Source organism: Canis aureus, chromosome 4 (assembly GCF_053574225.1).
Source record: "Canis aureus isolate CA01 chromosome 4, VMU_Caureus_v.1.0, whole genome shotgun sequence".
NCBI classification, from domain to species: domain Eukaryota; kingdom Metazoa; phylum Chordata; class Mammalia; order Carnivora; family Canidae; genus Canis; species Canis aureus.
In genome coordinates this window covers 2,766,210-2,793,253 of record NC_135614.1, presented here as the reverse complement: position 1 = coordinate 2,793,253, position 27,044 = coordinate 2,766,210, and the positions used below count along the sequence as shown (strand labels likewise).

At 35.2% G+C, this 27,044-nt stretch overlaps 1 long non-coding RNA gene across 2 annotated transcripts in view; it reads left to right on the top strand.

The window, feature by feature from the left end:
• Positions 1–15,708, top strand: part of LOC144312059 (uncharacterized) — a 46,963-nt gene extending 31,255 nt beyond the window's left edge. For both annotated transcript variants that reach the window (XR_013377476.1, XR_013377477.1), the window contains 2 exons: positions 10,355–10,526; positions 15,264–15,708. This is a non-coding gene — a long non-coding RNA (uncharacterized LOC144312059). The remainder of the gene's footprint in view (positions 1–10,354; positions 10,527–15,263) is intronic.
• The last annotated feature ends 11,336 nt before the right edge of the window (positions 15,709–27,044 follow it).

Below are 27,044 nucleotides of genomic sequence, written 5' to 3'. Positions count from 1 at the left end.
AATTATGAGCATGGATATCATAACCTGTATTACAGTTGGTCATCAACATTTTTGTCCACTAGATGCTGTTAAGAATTTCACTGCAGTATTATAGTCTAGCATGACAGTGTGAGGAGCTCTGTGAACTCATTCCTCAGTGATACTAGGGAAAATTATATATGTACACACATTAAAATTATATATATATTAAAATTATACATATGTGTATGTAATTCATATATATGATACAATAATTCATATCTATGATACACATACACACACACACACACACAGTGGTCGCTGGAAATGGTTCCATAGATATATAATAAGTGAAGAAACATTTACTCAAGAAATTGTACTAACATTTGGTAAGAACAGTGAGAGTTTATTGTGTTTGAAGACCTGCTTCCTACCTTCCTCCTATCAGTTCAACAGATAAAAATCCCAACCTTGTACAGCCAAGAATACCAGACTGCCCCTCCACCCAATATCCAGATGGAGGGCTAATTTACTTCCCCCAATACCTGTTGCTGAGACTAAGCTGTGGGTGAGTACAGGTAAATAGTGGGGACTCTATTCTTCCACCCGTCGCTCCCCTGTGAGAGGGAGTCTACCTTGGGCATGGAGCTGAGAAGCCTGGGGTCCCAATCACCCTTCCTCTAGAAGTGATTCTATGCTAGGAGAGGCAAGCACAGAAGTCCTAAGACTGGGGCGCCTGGTTGGCTCAGTTGGTAAAGCATGAAACTCTTAACCTTGGGGTTGTTGGGCACAGAATTTACCTTAAAAAAAAAAAAAAAAGTCCTGAAGCCATTTCTTCCCTCCACTGAACACTTCACTCCTAAAGCAGTGATGCCTTCCATGAAAAGTGTACTATTTTCCTCAAACCTAGCTCTAGATTCAAGTCTCAGAGTTTTTCTTTTCCTGGGCACAGAACAAATATGTTAAACAGATACCTCTTAGCGGATACCTCAAGGATTGACTCATTTGCAATAGAGATGAAGAAGTTCAAGCCTAAGACCCCTTTCAAAACAGTGTAGCTTGTAGTGAAGGACCATGAAGAGAATCTTGATGGACTCAAAGCACATGTACATTGTACATATCACAGTTCATCTTGTGAGAATTTGGAATAGAGACAGCAGGGAAGAGCCTGATTTGAGTTTAAATACAACTCAAAATTTAACCTCAGCAAGTATTCTTTTTAAAGATTCTGAAAATGATTGGTATAGCCTTTTGAGGAATTTATGCCTCAGACAGGGTTGATAACCATAGAGTGATCAGCAGACTGTCAAAGAGAACTAATTATGCCAAAGCCACTGTCTTTCCAGGGTTACCGTGGGCATAACCAAGTCTGTGCCTCCCAAGAAACAGCATTAGAAGCTTACTCTGTGAGAAGTAGCATAAATTCAAATTGAGTAACCCAGTGCCTAAATAAATAACTATAAACTATAACAAATTTGGTGAGGGCTGGTGGGTGGGGGTTGGGAAGGAAATACCTAGAGTTGCTACAATATATTACCTAAAATACAACATATATGAAAAATGATTAAACAAAGTAGTTCTAAAAATCAGAAAAGAATGACACTTACATGAGAAAGAAGAAATCAGGTAATAGAAATTCTTATAATGTGGCCCTTGTTTAGAAGTTACTAATTGAAAATATAACTTCCATGGTGGTCACTCATAGTCTTCACAGTTTGCTTTGTAATTTTTACAGAAATGTTATGACCATTGAAAATAATGCAAGCAAAAAAATTTTTTACCCAAATGTAGATCATTTCCTGTCTTCTTCTTTCCTTTATATAGATACATATTTTTAACAGGTATCATCTTCTTTCTGCCTGATGGACCACTCCTGGTGATAATTTATTTCAGATTTTGTATGTCTTAACATGTCATTATACCATCTCTATGTTAAACATATATTTATTAGTATAGAATCCTAAGTTGATGGAGTTGTGGGGGTTTTTCATTCTTTTTAGTCCTGGAAAGGTGTTGCTCTACTGTCTTCTAGTTTGCATTGTTTTCAGTGAGAATTCTGCACCATTTCTGTCTTGGTTCTTCCATAGGGAAAATGTTCTCACACTCCTAATGTCCTTTAACATTTTCTTTTTCTTTGGTTCACTATATTTTGAGTAGTATATGATTTGCTGTGTCTTCATTGGTGTCCATTCTGCTCGATATTGTCTGAGGCTCCTGGTTGGGTGGTTTGGTGTCCAAAATTAATTTTAGAAAGTTCTCTGCCATTGTTACTTCAAATATTTTTTCTGCTTTGTTCATTATCCCTCCTTCCTCTATTCCAATTTATAGAGAAATTATGCCTTTTAATAGTATTCCACAGTTGTTGGATGTGCTGTTATGTTTGGGGGTTTGTTGCTGCTGTTAACTGTGTACATTCTTCCTTCTCTTTACATTTCTGCTTGTAGGCAATGTCTATTGACCCATGTTCAAGTTCACTAACTCTTTGGTTATGTCAAGTCAGCCAAAGGTTTTCATTTATGTTACTGCCCTTATTTTTTATTTCTAAGATATCATTTTGATTCTTCCTTAGAACTTCCATCTCTGCTTATATTACCCATCTGCCCTTGTATGTTGTCTCCCTTTTCAATCAGATCTCTAACATGTTATTCATGGTTATTTTAAATTCCCTGTGTGCTAAGCCCAAAATGCGTGTCTGATTTTCGTGTTGGCTATATCTCCTCATGGTGTGTTTTTTCTTGCCTTTTGTCAAGTTTTGTCACTCTGCTCTTTGAAAGCCAGACATGTATCAAATAACGAACTTGGTAAACAGTCCTCAGTGTGAGTATTATGTTAATCTGACTAGCAGTTGGCCCAGGTTTAATGTTTGCCGTAGCTGTGATTCTGAGGCTTCATATTTCTCTAGAGCTTTTGTTTTCATCTGGACTCTTGACTTTCAGCTTATCTAAATACTTTTTTCTTTTTTCCCCAAAGAAAGTCTTCATCTTGCTGTTCTTTCAACTGTAACTCATTATTGTTATCCTGGATCCCTACTGGTTTGGTTGTAGAATGGAGAAAGGGGGAGCACTCTATAATCTTCTGATTGTCTCAGCCATTTAGTGGGACTGTTTCTGTGCTGTGCACTTCACAAGGGATTCTTTCCCTTTTTTAGACATACAGCTTTTTTTCCTTGCCTTCTACTGCCCTTCCTGACTGTGGCATTTCCAATCTATTTTTTTTTAAGGTTTATTTATTTATTTGAGTGAGAGAGAGAGTATGCATATGAGGTGGGGCAGAACAGAGAGAGACAAAGAGAAACTTCACCACTCTGCCCTCAGCAGGGAGCCCAAAACAGGGCTCCATCTCACCACCCTGGGTTCACAACCTGAGCCAAAACCAAGAGTCCCACACTTAACAACTACTGCACCACCAAGGCACTCCTCCAATTTATTTGCTTAGAGCCCTATCCTTTGTTGAAATATTAGCAAGGAGGAACTGCCTTCTCCCAGCTAAGATAAAGTCTCTGAATTGAGCTCAGGCAAAATCCTTTCTCTCCTCTCTCCCATATGACACACCCTTTTGAGTGTTAGGTGGAAATGCTCTGGGCTTCTTTTACAAAGATTGATCAACCCAGTCAGAGCTGGGAGGACATGTTCTCGGGTCTTTAATGTGAAGAATTTGTGAGAGGAGGGCTCCCCTAAGGGCTCACATATCATGACTCTCACTCAAACTCACAGTCTCCAGCAATTAATTGAAAAGGTCATTGTTTACTCCTACCAGGTTATGATTTCAGGCGACTCTGATCCAAACAGCCAGATCTGGGCTTCTGTATCTGGATGTGCCAGGAGCATCAGTCTGCCGTTGACTTCAGTTGAATCCTAGAAAGGTTGCAAATTTACTTTTGTCCAACCTTTTCTTATTGTAAGCATGAGAATAACAACTTCCTAGCTTTTTACATATTGGAACTAAAGCCAAAACACTAGATTTATTTTTAGTTTTAGAAGTTTTAATCCATCGGGAATTTACTTGGTTGTTAAAAAAAAAACAACAAAAAACAAAGTGGAGGAATCTTATTTTATTTTTATTGACCTCAGCTATTCAGTCTTTCTAATCATTTATTAAATTGTCCACTTTTATTATTAGCCATTAATTTTCATCTTTGTTATACTTAGAATTCCTATTTGAATTGAATCAAATAATTCTAATATTAGAAATCATCAACTCTACCAGTTCTTTTATTGCTACAATATCTGATTTTGAAAACAGAATTCTAAAAGAAAGAATCATGATCATGGAAAATTATAAATCTGATGGACTAATGCAGTGCTGTCATGAAATTATCTTAATTCATAAAACAGCGGTTACTAAGTGTTTAATGAAATGGTAAGCAATTAATGAAAGAAAATCATTTAATCCAACACATAAACAATACTGACCTTTGAGCAATTGGGCAATCGTAGGTCTCAGTGATAAAAGAGACTCCTTGATTAACTTCAAATTAGTCTTTATATCCATGGTGATTGACATGAACAATCTTGGCATACATTTCATTCAAAAGTCTGAGTATGTTCTTGTTTTTCAGTCCACCCATTTGTTAAGTAAGCAGTCTAAAAAACTTCTAGTCTGTTGGAGGCAAGTCTAGAAAGTTAGTCTCTCTCAACACCCAAATCCAGAGTTTATATTCAAGCTAAAACAGAAGTTATTAACCCATTTAATCTGACACAATTACAGGCTAGACAAAGCCTCCTTTCTTAAAGAGAGTTAGTTTCTACTTGATTTTATTAAGTATCTTTACATTTCTTGGGTGAAAGCAGAGAAAATAATCAGGCATTATGCTGTGAACCATTAAAGTACACCTGAATAATGGAGTTAGCTTTGAAGATTTAAGTGCTATGGAAAATATTCTAGATTTTATGTGACATTACAATATTGGGAGGTGATCACCCTCATAATTCTGCTTAAGTTTCATAGTCAGTATTTCTATTTATAACTAAGTTATTCATGAAAGTTATTCACTTTCACTTTTACTACCATGTTCACATTATTTTCCTTACTGTGGACCTCATCATGTTGTACAGGAAACTATGGTAGCACCACATTCTCAGAACAGTACAAAATAAAACAACAAAAGCTTCCTACTACCCTTATTTTCTTTCAATGGCTTTTTTTTTATCTTCTCATAGCTAAACTTCTTAAGAGTGGTGTATATTTTGGGGTACCTTGGTGGCTCAGTCAGTTAAGTGTCTGACTCTTGATTTGGGCTCAGATCATGATCTCAGGGTTGTGGAATCAAGCCCCAGTTAGGCTCTGCACTCAGCGCAGTGTCTGCTTGGTATTCCCTCTCCCTGTGCCCCTCCTCCTTCTCGTGCTCTCTCCCTCTCTAAAATAAATAAAATCTTTTTAAAAATTTAAAAAGTGGTGTGTATTTCTCTTCATTGCTTTTTTTGCTACCTACCACTCAATCAATGGTAAGTCACAGATGCTGAGGTGACATTTCAGATGATGTCCAAGCCACCAAAAGGAGTGGTCACCTACTTGTGTACATCTCCCTTCATCTCTCTTTATAGTCAGTTTTGACCAAGGCCTCCTTCACCTTAAGGTGTTCCTCCTTTGACTTTCTTATTGTCGATAATTCCAGTGGTGTTTCAGTTCCCTTTCCCCTCTTCCTTATCTCAGTAGCCTCACATATCAGCCTGGCCTTCTAATGGAATATCAAAAGCTAGTGGCTGCTCTGGATCTTAATTTGTACTTTCTCCATCACACACATGTGACTCCTCCTCACCTTTAAGGGCTCATCTACAAGCACTTCCTCAAGGAACAGTTCTCTGGCCCTTGTGGTTATAGTTCATTTTTTTTTTTTCTGATAAATGCTTTCATTTGTCCAAATGTAATTAATTTGTTTAATGTCTCTCCTGCTTCTTAGATTGCATAATTCATAAGGTCTGGAATGTATGGAATCTTTCTGACCTGACACAGAAGCTCACCCATTGTTTTTATTTATTCAATAAGTGGATATGGAATCTTAAAAAAATCCAGACTATATTGGGATCCATAATTCAATATTCTTGCCCAATATTAGATTGGATTTCTTTTCCTGCTGATTCGAGAGGACATCTCAGCGCATATTCCATTGTCCTGCTGAATATTATTAATAGACTTTTAAATATTAAAAATCTCAAAATAAATTTAGATCATATCTTGCCTTTTAAGAAATGCAAAAGTGAATAGAGTATATTGTAAGTTTAATCTCAAGTATATTAATCTCTGTAAGATGTTTTAGGCTTCTTCCATGAGAAAAATCTATAGAAAGTGAAGATACTGTCCAAATGAACATTTTTGTATTTAAGCCAGTATGATCTTGTATTTAGTTATTTTTGTGTCTAGTTCACCCTATTTAATCTTTAACTGCTTGGGAATAATGAAAACCTTAAGATGTTTAAGATAAAACAAAATAGAACCCACTGAAAGTACATTTGATTTTAATCTCTTATTGGATTTAAGAAGAAATGTTTTAATAAAAACAAAAACAAATTTGCTTAGCTATCATTATCTGACTTTTAAAAGGGAACTTAAATTCATCTTTGAGGAATTAAATTCTGAAAATAAGAATTCATAAATTTCTCATGAAGATAATTTTAAAAAGAACTTAAAGACCAAAATGAATATTATTTCTACAATATACCAAAGTGTTATTCATATGAACAATTTTAATATTAGTTCTGCCCAAAACAGAGATAAAGAATATAATTAATACAGTTGTGCTGAGGAAAGTGATAGTGGGTAATAAATTAAAAAACTTGTCCACATAAGTTGAACAAATGTATAGCTTATCCATCTGAATCCTGTATTACTCTCTATTTAGCTTTATCTCCAACACCTTAGAGCTTGCATGTAACACAGATTACAAACACTCCAGTACCTATGTACAGATGTGGTCATGATGGTCTTAATGCCTCCACTCCACAATTTTTAATCTCCAGCTGCATTAGCGTGAGATGTCAAACTTTTCACTTTATTCAATGTCCTGGAACAAAGATCTTGTAGAAATATGCTGAAAGGGCTCTGTATTTGGCCACTGTGCCAGCATTGCCCCTTCTCCAAAGTCCTGTCAGTATCTCCACCTGGCATCTATCCCCCTCCTTCTTGCACTTTGCTGTTCAGTGACCCCATGTCACACCCAACGGCTACTGGTATGTGCCAGAAGACACTGACTATGACTTAAGTAAGGAAACCAGAGCATCATTCTGCCTTAAACTGAGAAGTAGATGTCTTTTTAATGTTAGAAAAGTACAATGATCTCAAATCTGAGCATAATTCTCATCACCTACAACTGCACTCAACACACTTAGATGAAATTCTTCTTTATCTAAGAATTTCCTGTGCTTGTATTTCTTAATCACTTGGAGCCTAAGTGTTCTCATCTACAAAATGGGAACAATAACAACACCTACATTACCTCTAAGAGATATGACTGATTATTGTACCTTGAGAAGAAGGAAAGGAAAAGTGAAATCACATTAAAAAAATATTTTAGTTATGGACAGCCTGGGTGGCTCAGTGGTTTAGCACTGCCTTCAGCCCAGGGCGTGATCCTGGAGACCCGGGATCAAGTCCCACATCAGGCTCCTTGTATGGAGCCTGCTTCTCCCTCTGCCTGTATCTCTGCCTCTCTCTCTCTCGCTCTGTGTCTCTCATGAATAAATAAATAAAATATTAAAAATATATATATATTTTAGTTTAGAGTACATTATTCTGAGTAAATGAATAACTCACATAACTTTGAGTAGGACAATATCACTGGGCTTTGGTGGCAGCAATGTTTTCTTTCTAAGAATATTTATTTTCTCTGAATAAAATAAGGGAGTTTATAAAATTAGCAACTCAGGAAACAACAGATATTGGCAAGGATGTGGAGAAAGGGAAACCCTCTTATACTATTGATGGGAATGCAAACTGGTGCAACCACTGGAAAACCACATGGAGGTTCCTTAAAAATTTAAAAATAGAGTGACCCTATGGCTCAGCAATTGCACTACTAGGTATTTAACAAAGGATACAAACATAGTGATTAGAAGGGACACAAGGACCCCAATATTTATAGCACCAATGCCCACCATGGGCAAACTATGAAAAGAGCCCAGATGTTCATCGACAGATGAATGAATAAAGAAAATGTAGTAGATGTACCCAGTGGAATATTAGCCATCAAAAAATGAAATCTTGCTATTTGTAATGCCGTGGTTGGAACTAGAGGGTATTATGGTAAGTGAAATAAGGCAGAGAAAGACAAATATATGATTTCACTCATATGTAGAATTTAAGAAACAAAACAGATGAACATGGGGGAAGGGAAGGGAAAATAAAATAAGAGGAAAACAGAGAGGAAGACAAACTATAAGGGACTCTTAACTATAGGAAACAAAGTGAGGGTTGCTGGAAGGCTGGGAAGGATGGGATAACTGAGTGATGGGCATTAAAAGAAGTCAATTGATAAAATGAGCACTGGGTGTTATGTGTAACTGATGAATCATTAAATTCTACCTCTGACACTAATAATATGCTATTAATTAAATTGAATTTAACTAAAAAATTGAAAATTAAAAAGAAAAAATAAGGCAGTTCAGCATTGATAATCATGCCCTTACTTTTCTGAGTAAGTCTTGGGAGACATTCACTTCTCTCCTGGACAGATGTTAAAAGAAAGACATGGCACTGTATGGACTATAACATAAATAAGAAATATATCCAAGGTAGCCGGTGAGTAGCAAAATCAAGTCAATTTGATTTACCCCTAATTGTAGTTAAAATTAAATATCTTGAGCATCACAGGAAAAATATCCAGAAATGAGTGAACAGGAAAAAACATCCTGTTGTTTTTTACTGCAGGAGCACTGAGTATCTTCAGTATACCGTCTCATTGAGAGAAGACTTGGGATGGTTTTTCAATAGTTAAGAAGTTAGATGAAGAAAATGATGCTATTATTCTCCATTTCTAATATTGACAAGTAATCTGGGAGACATACAACCATTTATTTCTGTGGAAAATGTTGAATCTTTCTTAACGACCTAAGAAATGACAGCTTTTAATATTAGTACTTGTTGAGAAATGCGCTTCTAAGTGAGAGCTATTACTTCTGATCAAGAGAAATAATTTCAATATCTGCCTATGTTAGGCTTCAGAGTTTGAGTTTCTTCTTGATAAGATTCACATTTCACTCCAGTGACCATCTGTATCTCAGAAACACTGGTCCTCAAAATTCTTAAAATATACATTTGTCCTAACAAGGCATTAAATATAATACTTTTACAAGGGATATGTTAAATTCTTTGGGAAGAGATAATGCCAGTGAGGTGTATATTGGGAGAAAGAACTATAGCAGCTTATTTGAATAAATCAATAAGAATAAAAGAGAACAATTGCAAGGAGGATGGATGAGGATACATTTATTTTCCTGTATAAAGGCTAAGGGAGAAATGAACTATAATATCAGCCTATCATTCTAATTTAGAAAAAGATTGATTCTTACCTTTGAATGCCATGCATCTTAGTTACCATTTGCAAAAGGATTTAAAAAATAGATTAAGCAGGGACAGCGGTTTAGTGCTGCCTTCAGTCCAGGGTGTGATCCTGGAGACCTGAGATTGAGTCCCATGTTGGGCTTCCTGCATGGAGCCTGCTTCTCCCTCTACCTGTGTCTCTGCCTGTGTGTGTGTGTGTTTCTCTCATGAATAAATAAATAAAATCTTTAAAAAAAATTGATTAAGCATAGCAGGTTGAAAACTAGTCATACATATCAATGTGTTTTTAGATAAATTATACCTATATATTCATGGTTCATATTTTTTTATTTTAAGGATACCTTATTAAAATTAAATAAGTTGGGAATAGTAGAATTAAGAGATAAGTTTTAATTTAACACCATCTGAATTAAATATTCATGGTATTTTAAAATCAAAAGCTGTAAAACTATTTCTAAGACCAAGTTTTCATAACTCCGCACTAATAAGACTCATTATGTTGACTGCTGGCATTGTTAAAAATAAAAAAGATCAGGAGCAAGATATATTTAAATATGTCTGCCATAGAGTATTTTCATGGTTATAACCTCATATAAAGTAGTTAAATTCTGTCAGGAAAAAAAAATTCTATTTTAAATATATTTTAGATCTATAATGGAGTAGGATGAAAGTTAGAGTCTTAAAAGTTACAGCGACTTCTTTAATAAGTCTGCTTATACTAGTTAGCTATTGCTGAATAACCAAATATTCTAAAACCTAGAAGCTTAAAATAATAGCTAATAATAGTGTATTATTTCCTCTGTGCATAAGTATTTAGGAGTGGCTTATCTGGGTGGTTCTGGCTCAGGACCTCCCATTAGGTTATGGCTAAGATGTTAGCCAGAACTGCTGTCATCTGCAGGCTTGACTGTGGCTGGAGGATCCTTTTTAAGAAGATCTGTTCACATGCCCAGCAAGTTGGAAGAGGATTCTATTCCTTGTCATACAGATCTCTCCAAAGGCTACCTGAGGATTCTCATGACATGGCAGTTGGTTACACCCAGAGAAAATGTCTGAAGAAGGAAAAGCAAAAGGTATAGTAATTTCCTCAATCTCTCACTTGTATCACAGGTTGGGCCTGCTCAGCACTGGTACCCATAGTATCAAGAGGTGAGAATCACTGGGGGCCAGCCCTGAATCTGGCCACTACAACTGTGTATCTTTATAAACACTGACAAGCTTTTCTGTGTACTCATGTAAATAGGACAGTACATAGAAAAGCATTGGAAACATGCTTTTAGGCTTCACTCTTTCCATTTATAGCATTATGTCCTAGATTAACATTGCTTAAGCAGCATTTTGCTTTTCTTATAGCATTATTGCTGCCTGATTTCCCATGTTAAAAATTCATTAAAATAATACCATTTTCTTTTTTTTTTTTTTAATTTTTATTTATTTATGATAGTCACACAGAGAGAGAGAGAGAGAGAGAGAGAGGCAGAGACACAGGCAGAGGGAGAAGCAGGCTCCATGCACCGGGAGCCCGACGTGGGATTCGATCCTGGGTCTCCAGGATCGCGCCCTGGGCCAAAGGCAGGCGCCAAACCGCTGCGCCACCCAGGGATCCCAATAATACCATTTTCAACAGATCCATTTATCCTCTATTAGTAACAATCATTCTTCTGAGAATGCAGTTAAAATTTTTTTTTAAGATTTTATTTATTTATTCATGACAGACAGAGAGAGAGAGAGAGAGAGAGAGAGAGGCAGAGACACAGGCAGAGGGAGAAGCAGGCTCCATGCAGGGAGCCCAACGTGAGACTCGATCTTGGGTCTCCAGGATCACACCCCGGGGCTAAAGACGGCACTAAACCACTGGGCCACCGAGGCTGCCCTACAAATGTTTTTAAAGATTTCACATACAGGTGCTTTATGGCTACTTGGAAGCAAATCAAAAGGTACATCAATGGGAGATGCATTGTAAAAGAGATATGCAAGCATTTCTGGAGGACTCAGTGACTATGAGAAATGAAAAAGGAAGTCAAAGTCAGAGACCTACTGGAGACTGAATCATGTCCCTCATTCTCATTTTGAGCTTTAGCCTCTTGTCTGGGGAACTTGAGGCATTAGGGTTGTGAAATAACTCAAGAGTGGATGATGATAGGGATAGGGACTGTAACATATAATCAGGAGTGATGTTTTGGTCAGATTTGCTCCCCTGATGAAAAGCCTTTGAAAATTGCAACTAAATTCTAAGTCCTATTCACTATAATTTGAATAATGTCCTTCAAAAATTCCCTCTTTCGTACTTAAGGTCTTGTATGTCAGTGTTTTATTTCAATAAAAAAATAAATTTCTACGCTGAAGAATGAGAGTTGTTCAGTGTCCTTTATTCTAGAGAATGAGCATGTCTACTTTTCAAGGTATTCCTAATTATATAGGAGATGGGTTTGGGAAACCATTTCTTCTTATCATCTCTACTCTGCATAAGAAAAACTCAATTAAATTTTTTGCAGTCCTCTCAATAGCTCACATAAATTATATTTAATTTTGAAAACCTCTTTTGACAATGTATTTGTTTGACACATCTCAGGTATTTACTCAATTTTTTAGTATCTCTATTCTTTTTCCAGAATAGAAAAAAAAAAAAGCAATATACACGGTAGAGCTTCAAACACTGGCAGGATGTGTAAAACAGGAGGTGAAAGTGCCCTGTAATCTGAGTGGGAGTCAGAGTCAAGGAGACTTATATTGAATATAATCATGGTCATACTTTTTGAAAGAAACTCATTTGTATATATCATGAAAAAGTGGCTTTGAAATAGGAAGAAAAGAAAATAATAAAAAAAAATCTTAGCCCTTTTAAAATGTTCTCCATTGAAGGCAAGAGATTACCCATGGAGAGATGACAAATAAAAACTGAGATAGTTAAGCCAGAATTAGGAAAGAGTTGATGATGGCTTTGAGGACCCATGCATATTCAGAATCCTTGGGAATACAAATAAGTGACCATTATGGACAAGCTACATAGATGCAGAAATACAAAAAACAGACACGGAATGTATGTACAAGTGGTATGGGAAGAGAGATATGGCTCTAAATGTACTAGAATAGGAGCTCCTGGAATGAGGATTTTTGTCTCATTCATCATTAAGTCAACACTGTCCACAACAGTTCCTGGCTATTATGTATGTATGTATGTATGTATTTATATATTTAAAGAGAGAGTGAGTGCATGCACATGCGTGGGGTTGGGGGATGCAGGGGAGAGGAAGAGAGAGAATCTCAAGCAGACTCTACACTGAGCAGTGAGCCCTGCATGGGGCTCGATCTCACAGCCCTGAGATCAAGAATCAGACCCTTAACCACCTGAGCCACCTGGATGTCCTGCTCCCTGTCCTTTAATACTCAGTAAAAGCCTACAAAATGAAGCAATGAAATAACAAATGAATTGAAACTTATAAGTATATTAAAGTCAAGCTATTTTGTGCCCATACCACAGTTGAAAGAAAGCTCATTTAGTTAGAGGTACCACAAAGATTATATCATCAGCATAAGATTCTTAAATGAGTCTCCTTCTATTGGTTTGGTTTGAAAAATCTTCTTTTGTTTTTTGGGTGGTTTTGATTTCCATAGTTTGTGTATCATGCAATAGCCCCCAAACCAACATTGTGGTGGTTCTTTGGCAGATATCATAAAAATAGAAATAAGGGTTCATGAAAACTTCCTGGGATATGTACTTTCCCATCCACTTTATCATTGAATACAAGACTTTAGGGTGCTTGGGTGACTCAGTCACTTAAGCATCCAGCTCTGGATCTCAACTCAGGTCCTGATCTCAGAGTCAGGAGCTCAAGCCCCAAGTTGAGCTTCACACTGGGAGTAGAGCATACTTAAAAAAAAAAAAGACCATCAAACTTCATTTTCCATGCATAAGCAATGAATTATTGTTATGTAAAGGAATATTAGATATGGTGTTCCCAGAAAAAAACATGTGTCTCGTTTACAGCTTGGCTCCAGTGGATTTTAAGTTTCCTGAAGGCAGTTGTTATGTCTTTTCTCTTTTACCATAATGGGGCCTAATCATTCATTGAATAAAATGATGCAAACATTCATCAACTTTTTGATATTTCACAAGATCAATCCATTAAATCCCTACCATATTTTACTTCTGAATTATTTTTCTTTCAATAAAATTTGCATATTTTATTTCTTGGAAATAAACTATTCATTAATTTTTTTTCATTGAATCCATTATTTTAGTTGATAGGGATACAGAAAATGTACGATTGTTACCCTCATTAAGTTTATAATACTGGAAGAAAAAATAAAATTGCTCATATGTGTAAATCAGATCTAGACTGATCTAGTCTGAGGAGCAGGCCTCAGACTGCCCATCACTTACTTGTCTCTCTGTTCTGGTGTGGAGACTAAACCCCTACTCTTCATCTCCTGGCTCTCATGCTCTCTTCCCACACCAAGGACCTTAGGGCAAGCCAAGGCAATCCCATGAGCAAATACTAAAAGATGCATTTTGTTCAGACAAATCCGACTTAAACTGCTGCATTTTAACACAAAATAGCTATTCACATGTATTGCTTGGCCTTCCCTAGTATCAGATTCCAGATGTCTTCTCAACAATTGGCTTAATGAAGTTTAGAGAAACCATCTTCTCTCCCACACACAGAACTATTTTTAAGACTTATGTTAATGTGTTGTTCTGCTCACTTTTACTGAATTTACTCCTCTTTAACATTCATTTTGGCAGTGATATATCGTTAAGCAAAAAAAAAAAAAAAAAAAAAAAAACCAACACACACACACACATCAAAGTGTCATTTTCAGGAGAACACATTTCTCAACATCCATTAAGTAATCCTGTATATATTAGCTGGGGTACAGGATGGCATTCATATTTCTTTTCATTGCATTCATATGGCTCTTTCTACAATACTTCTAATCTGAAGCAAATTTTATACTAGTATACATATCACTATTGATACTTATTTTCTATTTATGTAGAGCATTGCCATTATCTTCATTTTCCAAGACTTCTTCCCTCCCCAGTCTTTTATACCAAAAACTTTTTTCTTCCTCTTCCTAACTTCATCATTCCAAAGTCTCCTCAAATAGAATCTTTTCCTACTTATTTAGTAAACTCAACTATCAAGAACATATCTGGAAGACCACAAAAGAGAAACAAGCAGCCAGTTGAGCACCTGAAATCTAGGACTGATGCAGAAGTTTATGAAAATTATTTATAGAATCACACAGCCTCTCACCACTGTAGTAGATTTTTAGACAACCTGTAATGACTTTCACTATCTATGGTTCTCAGCTCACACCAGCAATTTCAGTTCCCTGAAGAAAATGAGACACAGTCTAGTGTGCCCTAAAATAGAGCATTATAGGAGGTGATTGACATCAGCCTTCTATGACCATTTCAAGTGACCTCAAGGAGGCATCAAAAGCAAGAAAATCAGCCAAGTAGAAGCATGTAGGCAATACTTTGGAATAATCAGATAGGACAGAAACATAATGTATTAGGATGATCTAAGGGACTTTCTCATACCTCTGTGTAAATCAGCAAACCTTCATTTCTTCAACTGAACAAATTATGCCTCGTGACATGACATTGTACCTTGGAGAGCATGGCTTGCAAGCAGGTACACCCCTTCCCCTTTCTGCATAGAGTCCTCTATATGCTTGGAGCTTGGAGCTTGGAACAGTTCTTCAGAGCAATCTGAAAGACTGTCTTCTGGGCCACAGACCTCAGTAAGATAACAAAGAAAGTAATCTAATATATTTTGACAATGGCTTTTTTTTTTCAGTTGATGCTATGGATATAACAGCTGGAGGTAAAAGTACAATTGTCAGCCCCGCAGAAAAATCAAGATGGAAAACTGCAAAAGGCAAACCTAAGGGAAGACAGAAGCCCAACATTCCAGGACTATTTAGTGGAGATGTGAACCAGTCTAGGCATCTCAAGGGCCTGAGTGGTCTCTGCATTAGAACATAAGGTGTACAATTATGAACAGTGGTCTCCAAGAATGTATATAAGTGTAACTAATCATGGATTCATTTCTTCTTTTGTTCATTTATTCACCAAATGAAACACACAAAACTGATTGGTCTGTCAATATCCCTACTTCAGCCAAAATGGCAAGCACCAAGGCAACTGAGAACAAAAGGATTTTGTGGAAATGCTTGACCGTGGGAGCCATACCTTACCAGGCTATAAGTGGATAATTTAAAAATAAATTATAGAACTCTAAACTTTGAATCATTTCAGTCATTTCAACTAATTAGAATGCAGACTGTCTCTTGACTCTAGGTACCCTCAGCATCCCCAGTTCTGTTTGTTTTCTTCCTTTTACAGAAAGTTTAACCATATCCTCTACCTCTCTTCCATACCCACTTCATCTGATCTCACCTAGGACCTTTGAGGGATTCATTAAGGAGTTTTCCTAATAAAGACACCATTCTTTCACCAAGGATTTCTGTCCTCAGCTGGTAAACACAGTAGCTTTTGTCATGCCTCTACAAGAATAATATGTTTAAGATATACGTTCCTGTAATAATGTTTTTAAGTGTCTAAAATTGCAAGGATTTATTTTCTGAAATTATCAACAAGGCCAAGATAGGTAAAGGTGACATGTTAACAACCTAACAATAGTAATATAGTTAGCAATATAGTTTTACATTACTATATTGCTAGTAAGTAAAAAGTCTATTTGTTCAGTTATGCCAAGTACAGAGTCAATTATAATTGGTTCTTTTCCAAGGGTCACTGCAGTCTCCAAAACTTTATTCTTAAAGATTCCTTCCATTGGTGAAGCACTGCCCTCTTCAGGCAAAATTTGCAAAAGTATAAATTCTCACTAGACAACATACTTGGGTCCATTAACATCTGCAATTAATTTAATTTGTAAGATCAGAACCATTGTGAAGACAAGCACACAAAAACAAAACTCTATGAGATGACACAAGTCTTGCCCAAATCTGGGTAACTTTTAGATAAATTAGTGAGGTTTTTCACTTGTTTTAAGGCTTAATATGTATTTTCTTAACTCTGCAATTTCATGAAAGGTAAGACTGAAAAGGAAGAAAAAAGTAATTTTAAGACTCGTGCAATGCACAAATTCATTAGAAATTATTTCAAAAGTATCAGGTCCACAGTGCCTGAAATTGTTTTCTCCTCTAGGAATAAAAAATCTTTTTAAAGATTTTATTTATTTATTCATAAGAGAGAGAGAGAGAAGCAGAGACACAGACAGAGGGAGAAGCAGGCTCCCTGCGGGGAGCCTGCTGCAGGACTGATCACTGACCCTGGGATCTGACCCAGGATCACGACCTGAGTCAAAGGCAGACAGTCAACCACTGAGCCACCCCCAGGTGTCCCGGCATTGTCAGCTTATTGAAATGAGAACAAATCTAATCTCGGAAAAATACATTCCTAAATATTATTTAATTAGCCTTACACTTTGTTTTAAAAATTAAGAGCATTTCAATGACTTAGAGATCAAAATCTATTTAAATGAAATACTTTAGTGGGCAAAGGCCAGCTCCACCACTTTATTCTTAAAAAGAGAGTATAAATTGAAGAGCCTCATTACAAGCTCCTTCCATAGGCTTTGTTTGCACCCTTGATTCTCCATTGTAGAATGAAGCATTGTGGAAAAAAACATGACCTTGTTAATTGCAGGTGGATTCCCACAAAAATTTTTAGGTGTAACTGTACTTTTTTAAGACTACTTTGTGCTGCCTTGTTATAAACTTACTCATTCTGAGCATAAATTTTAAAAACTGCCTTCATATGAGACTTTGATTACATCCTATGGGAACCTGAAGCTATAAATTTGGAGTCATGACTCTCTGACCCTCAGCAGTGAATTTCAAGTTGTGGACTCTCAGAAGGAAACCATTATACCTCTAACATGAGAAAAGTCAATGTTGACATCTGCAGAAAGAACATGCTATGTGCCAATAGTCAAAACAGACACATTCCAAAATATAAAACTATAGTCAATTGTCAAAAGTTAAATTTAAAAAATAGGACAATTGTGTCAGAAAATGTTCCTGTGACTGTAGTTTCTACAAAAATCTGTAAATTATATAGAAAAGAATAGATTTCAAATTAAACATTTAAAAATCACCAATATTGAATTTGGTTTGAATCATATTCCCTATAAAATTAATCATTAATTTACTGTGCTCATATAAAATGGATAACAATCTGCAAGCTTGAGAATTAATTAAAATTTGTTTATAAAACTAATTTGAAATGAACAGTAGGTTGGGAAATATCAAGTTTGACCAGCAGATGCATAATGAAGAAAACTAAATTTGCAATGGATGGACTCAAGGTATATTTTCTTTAAATTTTCTCATAAGGTATGTGATTAGTGAAGCATACAGATTTTTGAAGACAGACTTCTGGATTCAGTCACTTGCTCTGTACTTTACCAATTCTGTGCTAGCCTGGACATGTGCTTCTGTCTCTGTTTCGTCAGCTATTAAGAGACATTTATTTCTTATCCCTCAAGAATGTTATGTGGATTAACTCAGACAGCAGATAGAGATTCTACATCTTAATGGTGACTGATAATAAATATTCAATAAACATCAGTTCTGTTCATGTCTTGTTCCCCTTTTGTTCGTGTCTTGTCCTTTTGGAAGCATAGTTTCCTTATCTCTAAAATTGAAGCTATAATAAGGGGAACATAAGTAATTAAGTATACTATTACTAAGATAATTAATAAAATTAATATATATTTTACTTAAAATGGTTTTTAAACTATTAAGTTATGCCACCCTTTAGAATTCAGGGCGGAGAATGATCATCATAAATTAAAAAAGAGAGTTCATTGCTTGTCCATTATCACCCACAGTAAAGGCTATAGAATATATATATATAATATACATAATATTTTATATATATATATATATATATATATATATATATATATATTTCTAAATGTAGAAGAAAAGGATTTATCACTCCAGTATAGATATACTCTATTCAGAATACTAAAATCTATTTTATACTATGCTCACCAACTTTGTTTTTTTCTTTTTTTTTAATTCTATTTGTTTATTTATGAGAGACACAGAGAGAGAGAGAGAGAGAGAGAGAGAGAGGCAGAGACATAGGCAGAGGGAGAAGCAGGCTCCATGCAGGGATGCCAATGTGAGACTCGATCCCAGGTCTCCAGGATCAGGCTCTGAGCCAAAGGCAGACGCTCAACTGCTGAGCCACCCAGGCGTCCCCCGACTTTGTTTTAATAGTTTTGGGAGTAGATTTCCAAACAGAGGTCAATTCCTCAGACAATCAGTCTCAATTATCATGCCAAATTTATCTGTCCTTGTAAAATCTCTTAGTACATACCTATATTTTTAAGTAAGTCTTTTAGATGTCTACTTATGTGATACATGAGTAAAATGATTCACAAAGTTGAGAGTCTGATACTAAATGTGAGGATTTGATATTATGACAGCATGAAAAGCAAAATAAAATCTCCAAATGTAAAATTAAGATTCAAGACCCTCCATTATCTTAATTTACATGTAATTCCAAATATTTCTTCCAATGGTTCTTCTCACTCTCCATCCAGACCCTGTATTCCAAGCTACTTTTTATAGTCTATATTTTAATTACATTTTAAGATATAATGTATGTACTATAAAATGCACCCATTTTAGGTATACATCCTGATGAGTTTTCACAGATGTATATACCTATGTGCATACATGCACACAGCTATCACAAAAACAATATAGAATAAACTCATCACCATAGAATGTTCCTGAGAGCCTATTGCCAGGAGGTCACTAATCCAACCAGGCATCAAAAACATCTGTTCTCCTTTCTATCTTTTCTAGGGTTCTATTCAAGCAGAAGTATACAGTATGTTTCCTATGATATCTTCTTAAAAAAAAAAAAGAAAAAAGGATTGTTATTTATTTATTTGATAGAGAGCATAGAGAGGGAGAGACAGAGAGAGAAAGCATGAGCTGGGGGTGGGGGCAGAGGGAGAGGGAGCCTGATGCGGAACTTGATCCCAGGACTCAGGGATCATGACCTGAGCTGAAGGTAGATGCTTACCAGACTGAGCCACCCAGGCACCCCTCTTTATTATCTTTAACTCAGCACACTAGTTTGAGATTCATTCATGTTTTTGCATGTATCATTTATTGAGTCTTTCTTATTCTATTGCATGAATATATCAGAGTTTATCTATTTGTGTTTTGATGGATAGGCTGATTCCTGTTTTTGGCCATTCTGAATAACGCTTCTAATAAACATTTGTATACAAGTATCTGTGTGGACATGTTTTCATTACTCTTGGACAAATGCCTAAGCATGTAAATATTTATAAATGCTTAACTTTTTAAGATATTGCCAAACCAATTTCCAAAGTCATTGTACCAATTTCATTCCCACCTACGTTGAGTGGTCTAATTGAAAGCTTAATACTGAATCTTCCAATCTATATGGCATACTTCTCCATTATAAGTCTTTTCATTTTCTCTTGGCACTGTTTTGTAATTCTCCATTTCCATTCTTGCATGTACTTTTTAAAAACTATTTCATGCTTCATGCTATTAAAAATCATAACTTTAAAAAATTGATAACCAATTTTCATTGCTAGTATTCAGTAATACAATTAATTTTACATCTTGATTTTGTGTCAAATAATCTTACTAAAATCATTCTTTTAGCTGCTTGTAGAATTGTAGCATATTTCTGCATACTTGATAATATTGTCTACCAACAAAGACAGTTTTACTTCATTTTTCCTAGGATGTATGCTTTTTTTCTCCTCTCCTTAGTGCACTTGTTAAGACCTCCAGTACAATGTTCAATTTCAATGGTGAGAGCAGCATCCTTAGTTTTTCTCAGTCTCCTGGAGAAAGTGTTAATGCTTTTTATTCTTAGTAAAATTTTAGCTTTGGAATTTTATGTCTATTTTCAACTTTTTCAGGTTGAAAATTTTTGATTTGTTGCGTTTATCATGAATGAATGTTGAATTTTGTCAAATGTTGTCTTCTGCATTTATGGGAACAATCTTTTTATTATTATTATTCTGCTAATATAGTAAAGTATGTTGAATGGTTTTCAAATGTTAAACTTTACATTCCTGGGACAGATTCTACTTCCTTTAACTATGTTATCATTTCAATATATTTTTAAATTTGATGCTAAAAATAGGAAAAATGTTTTTGCATCTATGATCATAAGGGATATTAATTAGACTGTAGATTTCTTTCTTTTTGATGCCATTATCTGGTTTTGATATTGGAGTAATGTTGGCTGTACAAAATGATTTGGTAAGTGCTACCATCTTCTGAATTTCAGCATGAGTTTGTAGAATTGGTATTATCTTTCATTAAATGCTTGGTCACAATTAGCAGTGAACTTATCTGACCCCAAAATTATCATTAATTAAAAATAAATTGATTCTATTAAGAGATAGGTACTCTATTTTGAGTCAGTTTTGGTAAGCTGCATTCCTGAACAAATTTGCCAATCTAAGATAGTCATTAAACTGGCTTAAAGTTGCTCATGATAATCCCTTAGTGATAGTCCTATTTCATTGTTGATATTAGAAATTATGCTTCCTTTGCCTTTTTGCTTTGCCTTGATAACCAGACTATTTTCCTTGTATTTTAACCTTTTAATACAATCTACAATTGGTTTGAGTTTTTAAAACTGTTTTCCATATTTCATTTTGCCACTTTCTAATTTTAATCTCCTCATCATATTTATTACTTCCTCTCTGTATTACTTGGGATTGAATTCACTCTTTTTTTTCAGTTCCTTCATTCTCCCTCTCCTTGCCCTTCTCTTTTCTTCCTCCTCTTCCTTCTTCTTCTTTGTGGATTAAGGCAAAAGTTTAGATTTTTATTTTATTTTTTCTCTTTTTTAGTTATAATGTTCAAAGATAAATCTCCCTCAAATTTCTACTTCATTATTATCACACAGATTTTGATATATTTTCTTGCCATCTCTACTCAGTTCAAAATATTTTCTATTTTCTGTTGTAATTTTTCTCTATTATCTATGAGTTGTATAGAAGTGGGCGTTATAAATTCTCCAATAGTCAGCAATTTTGCATTCTGTTATTGATTTCCAGCTTAATTCCAATTGTTATTTAACATATTCTGAATGACTTCTACTTTTACAAATGCACTGAGATTTGTTTTATGGATCATCATCATATGGTCTATCTTGGTGGTTGCTCTATGTGCAGTTAAAAGAATTTCCATTTTGTTGAGTTGTGTGAAATATTCTATAAAATATATTAGAACAGGGGCACCTGGGTGGCTTAGTGGTTGAGCATCTGCCTTCAGCTCAGGGTGTGATACTGGGGTCTTAGGATCGAGTCCTGCATTGGGCTCCCTGCAGGGAACCTGCTTTCCTTCTACCTATATGTCTCTGCCTCTTTCTCTGTGTCTCTCATGAATAAATAAAATCTATAAATAAATAAATAAATATATATATATATATATATATATATATATATATATATATATAGTTGATACCTTTTCATAAATCTCCCCCATCCCTAAAGATTTTCTCTGTAATTGTTCATTAATTGCTAAGCCATGAGTGCTGAAAACTCTTATTGTAGACTTGCCTATTTTTACTTTCAATTCTGCTCATTTTTACTTCACATATTTTGAGGCTATGTAGTTAAGTGTATAACCCAGTTAGAACTGTTTTTCTAATTGATGAATTGATTTTCTCATCATTTTGAAGTGATTCCCTTCATCCTTGGAAATATTATTTGCCATGAAGTACACTTATCCTGAAATTAATGTAGCCACTGCTGATTTATTGTGATTAGCGTGGAATGTGAATATATAAATTTATATATATAAAATTATATATAGATATATTTTTACAATGATTACTTTAAAATTTCTATTTTCTTTATAATGATTGATATCTTTGTATTTAAACCTCTGCTTTAACCAAACTATGGAGAGAACCCAAATGTCCATTGCCTGATGAATAGATAAAGAATCTGTGATGCACACACATGTGCACGCACACACACACAATGGAATATTACTTAGCCATCAAAAATGAAACCTTTCCATTAGCAATGACATGGATGGAGCTAGAGTGTGTATTATGCTAAGTGAAATAAGTCAGTCAAAGAAAGACAAATACCATATGATCTCACCCATCTGTGGAATTTAAGAAAGAAAACATATAAACATATGGGAAGGAGGGGGAAAGAAAAAAGGAGAGAGGGGAAACAAACCATAAGGGACTCTTAAAGATAGAAAAAAAAACTGAGGATTGATGGAGGAAGTGGATGGGGAATGGGCTAGATACGTGATGGGTATTCAAGAGGGTACTTGTGATAAGCACTGGGTGTTGTATGTAAATGGTGAATCACTGGATTCCACTCCAGAAACCAATATCTCACTGTGTATTAACAAACTAAAGTTTAAATTACCAACAAAAGCCATCAGATGACTAACATCCTCATGAATGATCCCAGGCAAGGCCAATAGAAGAATTGCCTAGTGAACCCAGCCCAAACTGCTCACCCACAGAATCATGAGTAAATAAATGGCTGTAATCTTAAGCCAGAAAAAAAAATAATAAAACAAAACAAAAAAATGAGAACAATAACAAAATAAACCCTCTGCTTAAAGTAGACCAATTAGATTATTTGTGTAATAAAATTGTTTTAATATTAGTGGGTTAAATTAACCATATTCTAAATCTCTTCTGTTTCTCCCATGTGTATTTTCCTTTTCATATTTTTCCTGCCTTTTAAAAATTGTGTATGTTCTTGCATTCCATTCTGTCTCAAATATTAGCTTATTAGCTATATACCACTTTGACATATTTTCAATGATTGTTATACATTTTAAGTTCTCTAAGAAGTGGCCTCTGAGACAGAATTTAAAGTTTATAAGGGAGTACCCATAGCATTAACACCTGTGATGGAGGAAGAAGAAGGAGATTGGGCAGATAAAGAAATCAGATGTGATATAGACTTGATAACTTCCCCTGACCCCCACAGAGAGTCTGGAGGTGAAATAGCTCATCAGAATTGTCCTGTTTTGAGCTGAAATTCCCAGACATTTATAATTATGCTAGGTCACCCATGCTAGACTAGTTGTTATGTGCCCTGAGGTCAGTAATAAGGTTCTGTTTTGTTTTGTTTTATCTTCACTTTGGATAGTTTATTTTACTGTGTATTCTAGTTCACTGATATTTTCTTCCACAATGACTAATCTACTTATAATTCTACCAACTGAATCTTGCATTTTTAGATATTATATTTTTTATCTCTAGAAGTTCCTTTCAGTTCTTTTGTCCATGTGTTCTTTTCGCCCCTCACTCTGCTCCCAAAATATCTTAAACATATTGAGCATACTTAAAACATATTCTTTAACACCTTAGTCTGCTGATTTTATCATCTCTATTATTTCTGGCAGTTTTTATTGACTAAATCTGTATCCAAATGCACTTAATGTTTTTATTATATGTGGACTATTTTGATTATTACATTTTGGGGTGTTGGATTTTGTTTTCTTCCTTTAAAGAGTTTTGAGTGTTTAAATCTTGTTTTTCTTTCTTACAGAGTTCTGAAGTTTGCTTTTGTAGGCTTATTTTTAGGCTTTTGCAGGACAGACCTACAGCAGCCTTTATTTGGGAATAAATTAGCCTTATTAATAAGGATCAACCCTTCTTCTGGTTCTATTAATTGGTCTTTGAAAAATGTTCAAAGTGGTCTCCACACTAGCTGGATTTCAAGCTTTTCTCAACTCTGCTGAAGACTGGGAATTGTTCACATTTATGAGTTCCTGTATCTTTTTTCCTTTATGAGGCTTTACCCATGTGTGTGTGGATAGGTGTTCAGCTAAAGAGTCAGGGGAACCCCTGTTTTGATTCCTGAGGCTTTCTCCACAGGGTGCGCTACTTTTCAGTGTTCTGCCCTGGAAATTCTAAGGCAGTTTTCCTAAACTTTGATCTCTATCTATTCAACTTAGCAAGGCCATTGGCTCTGTCTCAGCTCCTTGTCTCTGTACCATGATTCAGAAGTTATCTCTGAGAAGAAATCTGGAGCAATCACAAGGTTTACCATGTTTGTTTTCCTTCTCCCAAGAAGCAGTCATACACTGCTTACTGTTCAATATGTGGCTACAAGTTTTATCATGTTTTGTCATATTTATTTTATTAAGGAGGGAAAACCTGATATGTGAATCCCCCCAGGTCTAGTAGAGGTGTTTATTCATTATTCTTTTTTCTTTTTGTACCTCCTAAAAATACAATTTATCCCTCAGAGCATTATAGTAGATTATTTGGTTTTTATTTATTTATTTAAATTAACAAGCCCAACCCAAGGCTTGAACTCACAACTCTAAGATCAAGACCTGACTTGAGATGAACGGTCAGATACTTAATTGTGCCAACCAGGCACCCCTATTTGGTTTCCTTTTGTTTTCCCCAGTTACTGATATCTTCTTTCTTAACTTCCATGATCAATGGCCCCACCTCTGGCCTTGTTCATTAGAGTTTTTATCTTGGTTAGTTATTGTGGCATAATAAACCACCCCAAAATCAGTGGCTTAAAAAGTTGCTTTTATAATTCTATAAGTTGACTAAGCTCAGCTAGAGATTTCTCTTCTACATTATATCAGCAGTAGCCTCAGTAGTCTGGAATTCTGAGTCTACTTACATAGGAGGATGACTTGAAGGCTGGGCTAAGCATAGATTATGGGATTGTTAAGTATCTCTTCCCTTCTTGCTCATGTCGTCTCTCTATCTCATAGTTCCATACAGTCTCTCCAGCTGGAAGTACTTATCTGGAGACTCATGACTCCTACAAGTGAAAAGAAGAATCTGACAGCCTTGAAATTATTCCAGAGTAAATAGTTTATTTTTAAGCAGTGGGTCTCCTTATTTGGTTATTTTTCCTCCTTTGCACTGATATTGATAGCACAGTGTCTTAATTTCTAATATAAAAAGAATTTGCAAAAATATTACTGAAAGCTTCCATATGCCTTCACTCATTTTCCTTTAATGTTAACATCTTACATTCCCATGAATACATTTGTCAAACTAAGAAGCCAACATTGGTGCATTGCTATTAACTAAACTCCAGATTTTATTGAAGAATTGCCAGTTTTTCCACTAATGCCTCTTTTTCTGTCCCAGGATCTATTCAATGCATAAAAACCCACTTCTATATGGTTATCTGATTATGAAAACATACAACTAAAATCCATAGGGCATAGAGTTGTCTTTCAAAAAGTGACACTTGGAGACCCATGGGGGACTCAGTTGTTGAGCATCTGCCTTTGGCTCAGGTTGTGATTCTGGGGTCCTGGGATTAGTCTTGCATCAAGGTCCCTGCAGGGAGCCTGCTTCTCCCTCTGCCTGTGTTTCTGCCTCTGTCTGTGTGTCTCTCATGAATAAATAAATAAAGTCTTTTTTTAAAAAGTGACATTGGACCAATTGGATATTGTAGAGAAACATGAATATGAACTTACTTTATGCCTTATACAAAAGTTAATTTGAAATAGATCATAGTGCTTAGTTTGATATGTTAAATTATAAAGCTTTTAGAATAAAACACAGGATACTATCTTCATTACTTTGGAGTGGGCAAATTTTCTTAAACAGGGTACAGAAACACCAGACATAAAACCAAAAGATAAATAAATTACATTTTATTAAATTAATCACTTCTGCTAAATAGCAGGCAGCATTAAGAGATTAGAAATGCAAATCTCTCACTGAGAAATGTTAATTCAATACATATATGAGTCAATGACTCATATCTTAATTATATAAATGTTTCCTTAAAAAATGTCAAATCTACAAGATATAGATAAAAATGGAAAGTAAAAGGGGCAAAAGATTTGAACATATATATCAAAAAAGGGGTATCTAAATGGCAAGGCTATGAAACATCAATACTCACTATTAAAACACAAATTAAAGCTACAAAATACCACTACACATCCACACAAATGACTTAAACCAAAATGATGTAATACCCAGTGGTTGTGAGAATGTGAAGCAACTAGAATGGAAATATATTGGGTAGAACCATAATATGATAAAAAAAACTTTGAAGATTTATTTGGCATAATCTACTAAAAACTAAACAAACTTCTTCCTTATGACCCATCAATGTTACTTCTTTATATATTCCTAAAGGCAATGAGTGTATAATAACATGAAATGACAAGATTGTCCTAGTTTTACAGGAAATAGCAGTTTTATTCATAATGTCCCCAAATTGGAAAAATCAAAACAAGTGTCCACCAGTGGAAGAATGAATTTTTTTAAATGTTATATATCCATATATTGAAATACATTTGGCAATAAAAAGGAACAAATTATTCACACCCAGGAACATGAATCTATCTCAAAAAACATTATATTGAGCAAAAAACATCTGAACAAAAGTAAATACTGCTCTTGTGCAGTGATATCAAGAAGATGGGGTGGGGGGGTTAGGAGGTCCCAAAGCTTGTTTTCTCAAAAAAAGAAAATAAACAACTGTAAAATGAGTAAACTAGCCCTAGGAAAGCTCTGGACTCCAATGAAGAAGCAACAAAAACACAGGGAG